This window comes from Hypanus sabinus, chromosome 11 (assembly GCF_030144855.1).
Source record: "Hypanus sabinus isolate sHypSab1 chromosome 11, sHypSab1.hap1, whole genome shotgun sequence".
Classification (NCBI taxonomy): Eukaryota; Metazoa; Chordata; class Chondrichthyes; order Myliobatiformes; family Dasyatidae; genus Hypanus; species Hypanus sabinus.
Window position 1 is genome coordinate 29,204,273 of NC_082716.1, and position 12,524 is coordinate 29,216,796.

The following is a 12,524-nucleotide window of genomic DNA, read 5'->3' on the forward strand; positions in this document are numbered from 1 at the left end:
CTTGGATGGTGAGAACTCTTAATGATAGATGCTGTCTTCCATGATGTTGTCAATGGTGAACTGTGGAATATTCCACCACAGAAGTGAGTTGAATCCAAGTCATTAGACACAATAAAGAGAGAGTTATGTGTAGTCCCTGTGGCTAAAGGGATCGAGGAATACAGGGAGAAAGAAAGGACAAGATACTCCATATAGATGATCACATAGAATGGGGTAGCAGAGGGTAAGGGCCAAAATTCTGTTAGCTGCTCCTATTTTCTATACTTTGATGCTCCTGTGTTACAACCTCCTTTGAAATACATTTATATTCTGCTGTCAGATCTACATTTAATGAACCATTCAATGAAATTTTATAAATTGTCTTTATAACTTATATCTCATTGTTGCAGTTAACTGAACTTTCGAACTGTGTGATACATGTATTCAATAAACACTTGTGAAAACATCATAAAAATGAAAGGTTGTGGACTGGTGAGCTTCACTGATATATTTTCCTTTATTTCAAACTCCATCAGAAGGAACATGTGCTGCCATGTAAAACAGAGAATGTGACAGCCAAGAGGCAACACTTCAGCAGCACAAACATCCCAAGATTTTGAGATCAGCTTCAACTCCAGATGATCATAAAGCTCCTTAGCAAAAATACATGGTCAGAAATTGGCACTGCTGGTGTATAATTCTTGAGCATTATAAGTGCCTTTGAACTTCACTGTTGTGTCTATGGCTTATAACATATATAACAACATATAACAATCACAGCACGGAAACAGGCCATCTCGGCTCTCCCAGTTCGTGCCGAACTCTTAATCTCACCTACCCGCACTCAGCCCATAACCCTCCACTCCTTTCCTGTCCATATACCTATCCAATTTTACCTTAAATGACACAACTGAACTGGCCTCTACTACTTCTACAGGAAGCTCATTCCACACAGCTATCACTCTCTGAGTAAAGAAATACCCCCTCGTGTTTCCCTTAATCTTTTGCCCCTAACTCTCAAATCATGTCCTCTCGTTTGAATCTCCCTTACTCTCAATGGAAACAGCCTATTCACGTCAACTCTATCTATCCCTCTCAAAATTTTAAATACCTCAATCAAATCTCCCCTCAACCTTCTATGCTCCAATGAATAGAGACCTAACTTGTTCAACCTTTCTCTGTAACTTAAGTGCTGAAACCCAGGTAACATCCTAGTAAATCGTCTCTGCACTCTCTCTAATTTATTGATATCTTTCCTATAATTCGATGACCAGAACTGCATACAATATTCTAAATTTGGCCTTACCAATGCCTTGTACAATTTCAACATTACATCCCAACTTCTGTACTCAATGCTCTGATTTATAAAGGCCAGCGTTCCAAAAGCCTTCTTCACCACCCTATCTACATGAGACTCCACCTTCAGGGAACTATGCACTGTTATTCCTAGATCTCTCTGTTCCACTACATTCCTCAATGCCCTACCATTTACCCTGTATGTTCAATTTGGATTATTCCTGCCAAAATGTAGAACCTCACACTTCTCAGCATTAAACTCCATCTGCCAACGTTCAGCCCATTCTTCTAACCGGCATAAATCTCCCTGCAAGCTTTGAAAGCCCACCTCATTATCCACAACACCTCCTACCTTAGTATCATCGGCATACTTACTAATCCAATTTACCACCCCATCATCCAGATCATTTATGTATATTACAAACAACATTGGGCCCAAAACAGATCCCTGAGGCACCCCGCTAGTCACCAGCCTCCATCCCGATAAACAATTATCCACCACTACTCTCTGGCATTTCCCATCTAGCCACAGTTGAATCCATTTTATTACTCCAGCATTAATACCTAACGACTGAACCTTCTTAACTAACCTTCCATGTGGAACTTTGTCAAAGGCTTTGCTGAAGTCCATATAGACTACATCCACTGCCTTACCCTCATCAACATGCCTTGTAACTTCTTCAAAAAATTCAATAAGGTTTGCCAAACATGACCTTCCACGCACAAATCCATGCTGGCTACTCCGAATCAGACCCTGTCTATCCAGATAATTATTAATACTATCTCTAAGAATACCTTCCATTAATTTACCCACCACTGATGTCAAACTGACATATAATTGCTAGGCTTACTTCTAGAACCCCTTTTAAACAATGGAACCACATGAGCAATACGCCATATGAGCAATACCATATGAGCAATATGTGGTGAACTGTACTAGGTGTGTGTTTATATGTGCAGTGAACATCCACTGAAGCTGTGCACATCATTCAAAGTTGACCTTCAGCCTGTTTATGAGTTAAAATGCCTGAACGTACATACCATACAAGGAAGCCCCCAAATCTCCACCCCATCAGCAACACTTTGTAAAAACACAGGCAAATTTTTAGTTTACTTATAAGCTCTTAGGCTTCCAGCTGGGTACAGGTATGATTTCAACCGACATATCGATGACAAACATTGTCATCTTCATCAGGAGTGATGCCTGGACACGTCTAGTCTGGTGGTATTTATACTCCCATCGCCCATCTCTCCTGATTGGTTAGTCCTCATCCAATCAGGTTTCTGCTATCCCACCTCATTTACAATTGAATTCCAGTTCTTACTTGGAGTGAGACCTTCATCTTTATTAAAATTATTTTCCCCTAGTTTTATTTCAATGGCTTCATTTACCAGCTGGTCCAAAAAGCCATTGGCATGGCACAGTAGTTTTGCGCCATCAAAGTCAATCCTATGGCCATGGCAAATACAATGTTCTGCTACTGCCAATTTCTCCAGGTATCCCAAGCAGACACACTTCTAATGCTCTTTGGAGTGGGTTTCCACTGTGCGTCTTAACTGGCCGATATACACTGCTCCACATTCACAAGGAATCCTGTAAGCATCAGCCATCCTGAATCCCAGGTCATCTTTGACCCACAAAAGATGTGGTTCGAGCTTCCTTATGTATTCAGGCTTTTGTCTTTAGTTCATTTGAGCTAAGGGAGTGAGCTGAGAGGTGATATCTTTTTGTTGACTGCTTAATTACATTTAAAATTGCTTATGTCCACTTAAGCTAGTTTAATCAAACTTAATTACATTGAAGAAAGCTTAAGTACATTTAATACACTAAGACTGTTTATTTTTGTTATATCACTAGCTTTTAGTCTCATTTGTTTTATCACTTCAAGATGAGTTGCTTTGCAAGTTTCTTTGACTTTGGAGCCTTGTTATTAGATTAGATTGGAAGGCATGTCATACAGGATTTACCCCCGCCACTCAGTTTCTGAGCAACGTTAGTTTGTTCGAGAAGCCGCTACTGGCTTAATACATTCCCAGGGAGGCTCAGGTCCAACATTCCAGCATAGACTGAACAAATGCAGCAACCATTTGGTAAAATGTAATTTCCTTAATTGTCACTCAGATGTTTCAAATACAATTTACAGATTTCACAGCTGGACTAAAAGCCATTTTTAATGTTAATGTGTTTTATGTCCCATCAGTAACTTAAGGAGTGTTAAATGAATATTTCTACAGATGCAAGACAGCAGGGTGATTTTTATTTCAAAAAAGTAGCTATGCACAAGCCCCTATTTCATAGAAATCACTGGCTGAAGTGACAATTTTCTTTCATATTCACTCTTTATGTGGAAATAAATCACCAAAGAGGATTCTCTAAAGAGCCATTAGAACATACTTGTCAAATCAGTGAAGGAGGGTTTTAAAGGTTCCAGAAGTTGTGGATCCAGCTGCCTGAGGACATTGCTAATAATGTAGTCAAGCAGCACAGAAAGGCCCTGTGGCACATTATGTCTATGCCTTCCCATCTACCAGCACTTGGTTCATAACCTACTATGCTTTAGTGATTCAGGTGCTCATCCAGATGCTTCCAAAATGTAGTGAGAGTACCTGGCTCTACAATCTTCTCAACCATTTATGTACACTCTGCACTGAAGGCAGCCTTTAGTTGAAAAAAACTTTCCTGAGTGTCCCAGTGCTGAGGCAAAAGAAGTTGGCGACTGCACAAACTGAAGAAGAAGGGATAGCATTGGCAGGTTAAATGATGAGGGCTGAGCCCATGAAGTAGCACATTCAGAAGGATGCGTGTATTAAATGTGGGGTCCAAATTTCAGTGTGGGTGTGCATTTGTACACTGGATGCAGTCACAGAAATTTGCATTGGTGACTTTATTTTACAAGTACTTCAAAACTATATCAGGAAAGAAATTCTGATCAGAGTGAATGGGTGAAATAGGTAAGCATTTGTAGTGAGTGTTGTGAGCAGTTTTGATCCCCTTTTTCTAAGAAAGAATATGCTGGCATTGGAGAGGAAGGTTCGCGAAAATAATCCTGGGAATAAAATGGTTAATGTATGAGGTGTTAGATGTCTCTGAATCTGTATTCATTGGTGCTTAGAAGAATGAGGGAGAATCTCATTGAAACTTATTGAATATTGAAAGGCCTAGATAGAGTGGATGTGGAGAGGATGTTTCCTATTGTGGGCAACTCTAGAACCAGAGAGCACAGCATCAGAATACAAGGGCATCCCTTTAGAAAAGAGGTGAGGAGGAATTCTTTTAGCCAGAAGGTGATGAGTTTGTGGAATTAGTTGCTGCAGACAACCATGGAGGCCAACTCATTGGGTGTATTTAAAGTGGAGGTCGCTAGGTTCTTCATTAGTAAGGGCATCAAAGGTTATGGGCAGAAGGCAGGAGAATGCGGTTGAGAGGAATAATAAATTAACCATGATCGAATGGCAGAGCAAACTTGATGGGCTGAATGGCCTAATTCTGCTCCTATGTCTTACAGGCTTATGAAAAAAGTAGGTTCAGTGATTGTGAAGTAATTTACAAACACAGACAACTCAATTGCAAAAATTTTGAGGAACAGTCATATTGACTGTGACAGCAAACGATAAGAATCATTTAAATTGTTAGTAAGTTCAGTTAAAGTTGTATGTTCCAATGACTGTTGCAGTAGATATTGGATTACAAAGAATAGTAAGAATTTCACTGTTAATGATAAAAAGATTATTTAATCTGTTCTGAATACTGTTGGTTCAAGATTGGCAATGAAAGACAGGATGATTCTTAACTATAATAGGGATTGACTTATCAAAGTAACATGTTTTTTTAAATTCTCCTCATAGACTTAGACGTTTCCTCACTGAAATGTACAAAATTTAAATGGGGCTTAGTAGGGTCATTGCAGGAAAGATATGCCCCCTCGTTGGTGTATCAAGAACCAGAGAACAGTTTCAAAGTATGGGTCAGTCAAATTGGACTGAGATGAGAAGGAACTTTTCCCTCCTAGAGAATTTTCAGTATTTTTTGCCCATAAGGACAATGGAGCCTCCATTACTGAATATATCCTTTTTGAATATCAATAGATCAACAGATTCCTAGACATTAAGGGAACTAAGGATTCTGGGGTCTGTGTGGGAAACTAGTGCTGAGGTAAGTGATCTTCCAGGAACTTATTGAACAACAGACCTGGCATGAGAGATCAAATTGCCTACTCCTGCCATTACTACTTATAAAGGTAGGAGGTTGGTTATATAGTTAAGAGCTTCAAAAACAATACTTGCAAACCTCTGATTAAAAAGGAATTAATGTACTGTATTTGTGAGGCCATTCCATCACAGAAAAATCTTAGCTTTCAGAATTGAAATGTTCTAGAGATCAATCTGGCGAGTGACGAATGAAATACACACTCAGATAAGGTCCATGCACAAGCTACACAACAAAATAATTCAGGTTAAGGGGTATTTGCAATGTGTCTAAATAATTTTGCCCATTATCATTTTGAATGATAAACTACATATCAGCTGTCTTTGAGCGAGGAGGACATATGCTGACAAAAGTTTTAGGTGACACACAGACTCCTCTTGCCAGGAAATTATTACTGCTAGGTTTCAGGTAGATGCAGGATTGGGATATGGCATTAAGTTCCTCAGTTGCTGTTTAAAAAACAGGACTAGGAAAGGCTTGCTTGTTGAGGACTTAGGTAGAGGAGAGGGAATAAATGGCTATTAGATCATATATTCATTCCTTTTCTCCTTTTCCTCATCTCCTACCTAAATTTCCAACAAATAATGCAACAACTTAGCCAGCTGTTTCCACCTCCCTTTCCAACATTACTCCCTGACCCAAACAGCATAAATGGTTGGTTAGAAGTGCAGTGTTGGCTGACTGCATTTTCTTTTTTACATTTGGGAAAATCCAGGAAGGTTATGGGGTGGAATTCAAGACCCAAATGTGCATAAGCAAAACAAAGAATTCCCATTTTGTTTCATAATGAATTAATTTGGGACTAAAAGCTCTTGATTGGGGATGCAGAGCAGGGTCAGTTATGAAGCTGGAAGGAGAGCAGTTTATTTAATCTGCAGAAATATTTCAAACCTTAAATAAGCAAATTTGCAACAACAATGGAGACAATAATACATTCCATCTGCTTCTGTTTTAGTTTTAAATTTGCGAAACAGTCATGTATAATCCTTTGAACTACAAAATGAAACGCTGTTATCTACTTAAGCATATTGTGCTTTCTGAGTTTGGTGAATGGCTCTGTCCTTATTATGAGGAGCCTTTGGTCTATTTTATTCATGAATCTTTATCTGCTGTTGCTAGCGAAAATATTGACAATATAAAGTCATGGCCAGGATACAGAAGATTTCTGCAATTGTTATTATTTCAGTGCACATCTCCATTTATCTGTATTTGTGCATATTTCTGCGTCTATAGGTGCCATTCCAACGGAAATGAGAAAGACTGCAAAAGTCTCCTCAGATTGTTATGTCTTTTTCAGCTGTGTGCTAATTGTGAAAAGTGAGATCACTGAAGAATAGGCTCTCAGTTGTTATACTGTGTGCTTCATACAAATATACCAAACCTTATCTCTAACAATTTTCCAAAATTCTATTCAAAGAGAAAGATTCTTATCAGAACCCTGTCTTAAAATTTAGAGACCACTATTCCAGAAAGGAGAAATTCAGGCACCTGTGATTTGGGTCACATCCTGCAAATATATTCCAGCCTGGTTTAACTATTTGGTATGTGATTGCTGTTAGGACACTAGAAACATAAACAAGCTCTGTTGAGCAAGATCATTACAATGGCAAAAGGATGGTTCTATAAAGAATATAATGTGGAAGTATAGGACGAACTAAAGTCCTTTTGAACCCCTTGTTCCTTTCCTGACCTCAACACCAAGCTCAGAAACATTTTTCTATCTTACTGAACCATGCTGCCCCAAGCAAAACTAGACCCAATTCTTTTGAATGAAATTGCTAACCTTTGTTGAAAGGGTAAGTGTAGGCAATGGTCTTGTTTTATTCACTGCATTAACATTTCTGATTAGTTTATGTAAGCTAAATATCTTATAAAATAAAATGTTGTGTTTAGTTAAATATTACTCTAATGTTTCTAAATAAACACCTTTAATCAGCAGACAGAGACAGTGGAAAAGAGTACATAAAAGCATTTGTAGTAACAGGATAGGTGGAATTAATACCAGAATTAGATTTTATATTTCTAAACATTTTGTTTCTGAAGCTATAAATCAGAAAAAAAAAAATATTATTAGCAACAATAACCACAAGGTTCAAATATTGTAGTAACAGTTCTGATAACAGTGGTTATTGAAGTGTCACTGTTACATTGGATCAGAATGTTCTTGATCTTGCTTGTGGCTTAGTTTCACCTCATTCATGACCCCTTACCTCTGGCAGCTTCCACCGATCTTGAGGCCTTATTGTTATGGTTGTTCTATGGGAGTGAGCTAGTTTTGAACTGTAACTTGATGTCAGGGAATCCAAGTGGATATTTTTTTCAGAAGTTTGAATCTTCCTGTATCTTGCACTGTTGGAGGCCTTATTCACAACCTTTAAACGTGAGAGACAATGATATTTAAATAATATGGAAGATAGAAATAATGGACCGCTAGCAAAGTAGGAGCAGGGTTAAGGAAATCCATCATTTTATCCTGCTATCGTATTCAATGTAATCCTAATTGATTTAAGAACCTGAAAGCACATACCATCAGGCTCAAAGAAATCTTCTACCTCACTGTTATAAGAATATGAAAGAGCAAATAAGATGGATTCTTGGACTCACAATCTTTCTCATATGGCCTTGTACCATATTATCAACTTGCACTGCACTCTGCATTTCCAATTCTAATTCCATTTCCATTCTCTCCAATGCCCCTTGATTCTTTTTATGCTTTTCTCCTTCTACAGCCCCTAATGGATTACTTAGAACAGTTTGGTTTACTATTGTCATATGCATTGGAATTGGAAATGGAATTGTTGCATTCATGCCACATTTAGCTGAGATACAATGAAAAACTTTTCTTGCATATTGTTCACATAAATCAGATCATTACACAGTCCATTGAGGTAGAACAAAAGAAAACAATAACAATGTAGAATAAAGTGTAACCACTACAGAGAAAGTGCAATGAAAGTAAGAAAAAAATAAGGTGGAAGATAATGAGGTAGATTGTGATGTTAAGAGTCCAACTTATGGTACTAGGGAACTATTTAATAGGTTGTTACAACAGAGTAGAATCTGGTGGTACATGCTTTTGGGAATTAGTATTTTCTGCCCAATGGAAGAGGGAAAAGCGGAGAATGTCTAGGATGGGTGGTGCCTTTGATTATACTGGTTATGTTACTGATGCAGAGAGAAGTATAGACAGAGTGCATGGAGGAGCGGCTGGTTCCTGTGATGTGCTGAGATGTGTCCATGACTCTATGTAGTTTTCTGTGGTCAGATGCAGAGCAGTTGCTATAGCAATCCATTATGCATCCATGAAACCATAAGATATAGGAACAGAACTAGGCCATTTGGCCCATCGAGTCTGCTCCACTATTCAATCATGGGCTGATCAAATTCTTCCAGTCATCCCCAGTCCCCTGTTTTCACCCCATACTCTGGCTAATCAAGAACCTCCACAGCTGCTCGTGGCAACAAATTCCACATATTTACCATTCTCTGACTAAATGAACGTCCGTCAATCCTGAAGTCATGCCCTCTTGTCCTAGAATCCCCTACTATGGGAAATAACTTTGCCATTTGTAACCTGTTCAGGTCTTTTAACATTTGGAATGTTTCTATGAGATCCCCCCTCATTCTCCTGAACTCCAGGGAGAAGAGCTGCCAGATGTTCCTCAATATCTGAGCTCTCTCTTTCCTCAACACCACCTGCTCCCCCACCTATCTTTGTATGATTGGCAAGTTTAGCCCAAAATCTATTAATACTGTTATCCAAATCATTGACATACATCATAAAAAGCAGCAGTGCCAATACCAACCCCTGTGGAATTCTACTGGTAACCGGCAGCGAGCCAGAATAGGATCCCTTTATTCCAACTCTCTGTTTTCTGCCGACCAGCCAATGTTCCGCCCAAAAGTTTTCTATGTGCATTGATAAAAATTGGCAAGTGTCGATAGGGACACGTGAAATTTCTTGAGCCTTCTGAGGAAGTAGAAGAGTTAGTGAGCTTTCTTAGCCATGATCTCTGTGGTTGGACCAGGAAAGGCGTTTGGTGATGTTCAAACAGAGGGGCAGAGCTTAGGATGATGGTACCTAACAGTGACACCTTTGCTTACATCTTCGGAAACTGCTCTATTTCTATCTTTAATATCTCTTTTTTCCCTTTTCAGGGTCCCCTTTGAAGACTCTGACCTGGAGTTACATGCTGACTTCAGTTCTTTGTGGAAACAGGACCTGCTCTCAGGGCTTCACGACCAGCCACTTTTCAATTGGAAGACTAGAGCGCTTCCAGGGTGCCGGATTTTCATGGCTGTAGAGACGGGCTGATGTGTTGTGGGGGTACACAGAAGATCGAAAGCAGCGAGCTGGATGCTGGCTGCATACCCAGAGACCCGAGTTCTTTGGGCACAGAGCTCAGAAAAAGTGACGCAACAGACTTTTAGCAGCAGAAATCAGCTGTTTTGTTATGGCTCCACTCTCACTGTGAAACGGGGACACCTCTTTTTCCCTTATTAGGGAGAGAGACAGTCAGTCTGTGCACGCTTGAGTGCCCAGTGGGGGGGGGGGGGCACCAATGCTTTTTTGTTGGTGGGGGAAGGAGGTCATTCCTCTGCTGCTATTTATGTGTGGGGGGGGGGGGAAAACTGAGGGGGGATTTTGGCTTTCTAACATTTAACTGTCATTCATTCCTTGGGGCACTCCTTTGTTTCCATAGATATTTGTGAAGAATAAGAATTTCAGGATGTATATTGTATATATTTCTCTGACATTAAATGTGATTATTGAACCTATTGAAGGAACTTGAAACTCTCAATCTCATCTATTTTGTTTTGTACTTTTTGCATTGCCTTTTGTTCTGCTTGCCATACAATCATATCATATGATCACTTAATGACCTGAATTAGTAAAATGAAAAACAGAATGTAGAATATAGTGTTGCAGTTACATGAAAGTGCAGTGCAGGAATACAACTCAACTCATAGAGTCATAGAAAGGTACATCTCCGAAACAGGTCCTTAGATTCATCTAGTCCATGCCGACACTAGTTATACTGCCTACTCCCATTGACCTGCACCGGGACCACAGCTCTCCATACCCCTACCATCCATGTACCTATACAAACTTCGCTTAAAGGTTGAAATCGAACTTGTATTCATCACTTGTGCTGGCAGCTTGTACCACACTCTCACAACCCTCTGAGTGAAGAAATTTCCCCTCATGTTCGCCTTAAACATGTCACCTTTCACACTTAACCCATGATCTCTGATTGTAGTCCCTCCCGACCTCAGTGGAAAGACCCTGCTTATATTTTCCAAATCTGGACACCTCATAATTTTGAATACCTCTATCAAATCTCCTTTTAATCTTCTACATTCAAAGGAATAAAGTCTTAGCCTATCTGTTCTTTCTTTATAACTCTGGCCCTCCTGACCTGGCAACATCTTTGTAAACCTTTGCTGTACTTTTCCAACCTTATTTATATCTTTCCTTTAGGTCGGTGGCCAAATCTACACACAATACTCCAACTCAGTCGAATCGTCAAGATGGTGCCTGCGTACAATTCTCCCTCAGTCAACATTTTCAGGATAGACCACTAAACTATTTATGTTTCTTCTTTGACAGCTTTTATGGTCAGTTTTTCATCTTGACTAGGTTTCTGAAACTGTTGGTGCCTGCAGTTTGCAGTTCGGAGATCATGCAGGTGATTCAGGGCTTTGTTGTTGCTAAGAGGATCCTGCAAGGCAGTGAACATGAGCCTCGAGCTGAGAAGGCTACGCTACAGGGCGTGAGCCAATGTTCAACGCCATTTCATCAATTAAAGCAATGAAGGAGATTGAAACATTGAGGTGAATGCAAAGGGTGAGCACTGACTACCTGCCTTCGGATCACTGGTGCTGGAGGGGGAGCCTGTATGGCCCGTCACTGTGCCTGGAGGATGTTACTGAGGTTCTCCGTGTTTATGGATATGGACTGTGGACTATGGACCTTTTCCAGTCTTGTTATAGATTTTTTAATATTCTGTGTTATTAGCCCGTTTGTTCTCATTTGGGGGGGCCGATGTCCTTGTGATGTTTTTGTGTGAGGGGGGGTCTGGGAGTTGATGAATAGTTTCTTTGTGTGGGGAGAGAGGGTTTGGGGACTGAGGTTCTTGTAGCATTTTGTGCAGGGGAGGGGTGTTTGGGGTCTGATGATCGTGCTGCCATTTTTCTTTGTGCAGGGGGGTGTGGTTTTCCTGTTTCTCTATGAACTGATTTCCATGATTTTTCTTAGTTTCATGGTTATCTAGAGAAAAAGAATCTCAGAGTTGTATACTGCATACATAGTTTGATAATAAATGAACTTTTGAACCAAAGTCTTATACAACTTCAACGCAACATCCCATCTCCTGTACTCAGTTCAATGATTTGTGAAGGTCAATATGCCAAAAACTTTCTTTACAGCCCTATCTACCTGTAATGCCACTTCCCAGATCCCTTTGTTATACCACACTCCCCAGGGCCCTGTCATTCACTGTGTGAGACTTACCCTGGTTGGTCCTCCAGAAGTACACCTTGCACTTGTCTGCATTAAATCTGTCATTTTTCAGCCCATTTTCCCAGCTGATCCAGATCTCTCTGCAAGCCATGATAACCTTCCTGACTGTCCACTACACTCCCATTCTTGGCATCATCCACAGATCTATTGATCCAGTTAATCACATTATCATCGATATTGCTTTTCATTTATATCAACAATAATGGACCCAGCACTGATCCCTGCGGCACACCACTGGTCACAGACCTCCAGTCAGAAAGGCAACCATCTATGACCACTCTCTATCTCTCCTGCAACATCCACCATCCTGGGAACTTCCTCGAAAAACTCCACAAGATTGGTTAGACATGACCTACCACACGTGGAGCCATGCTGATGTTTATCAAGGAAAATACATTCCGAATAGCTCAAACGAAGTATGAGCAGACGTACCTCGTGATGATTTTTTTTTTCTGTAGTAATCATGATACAACGTAGAGGTCTAAAACAATTGTCTTCTGGGCCATGGAAGTCATTAAT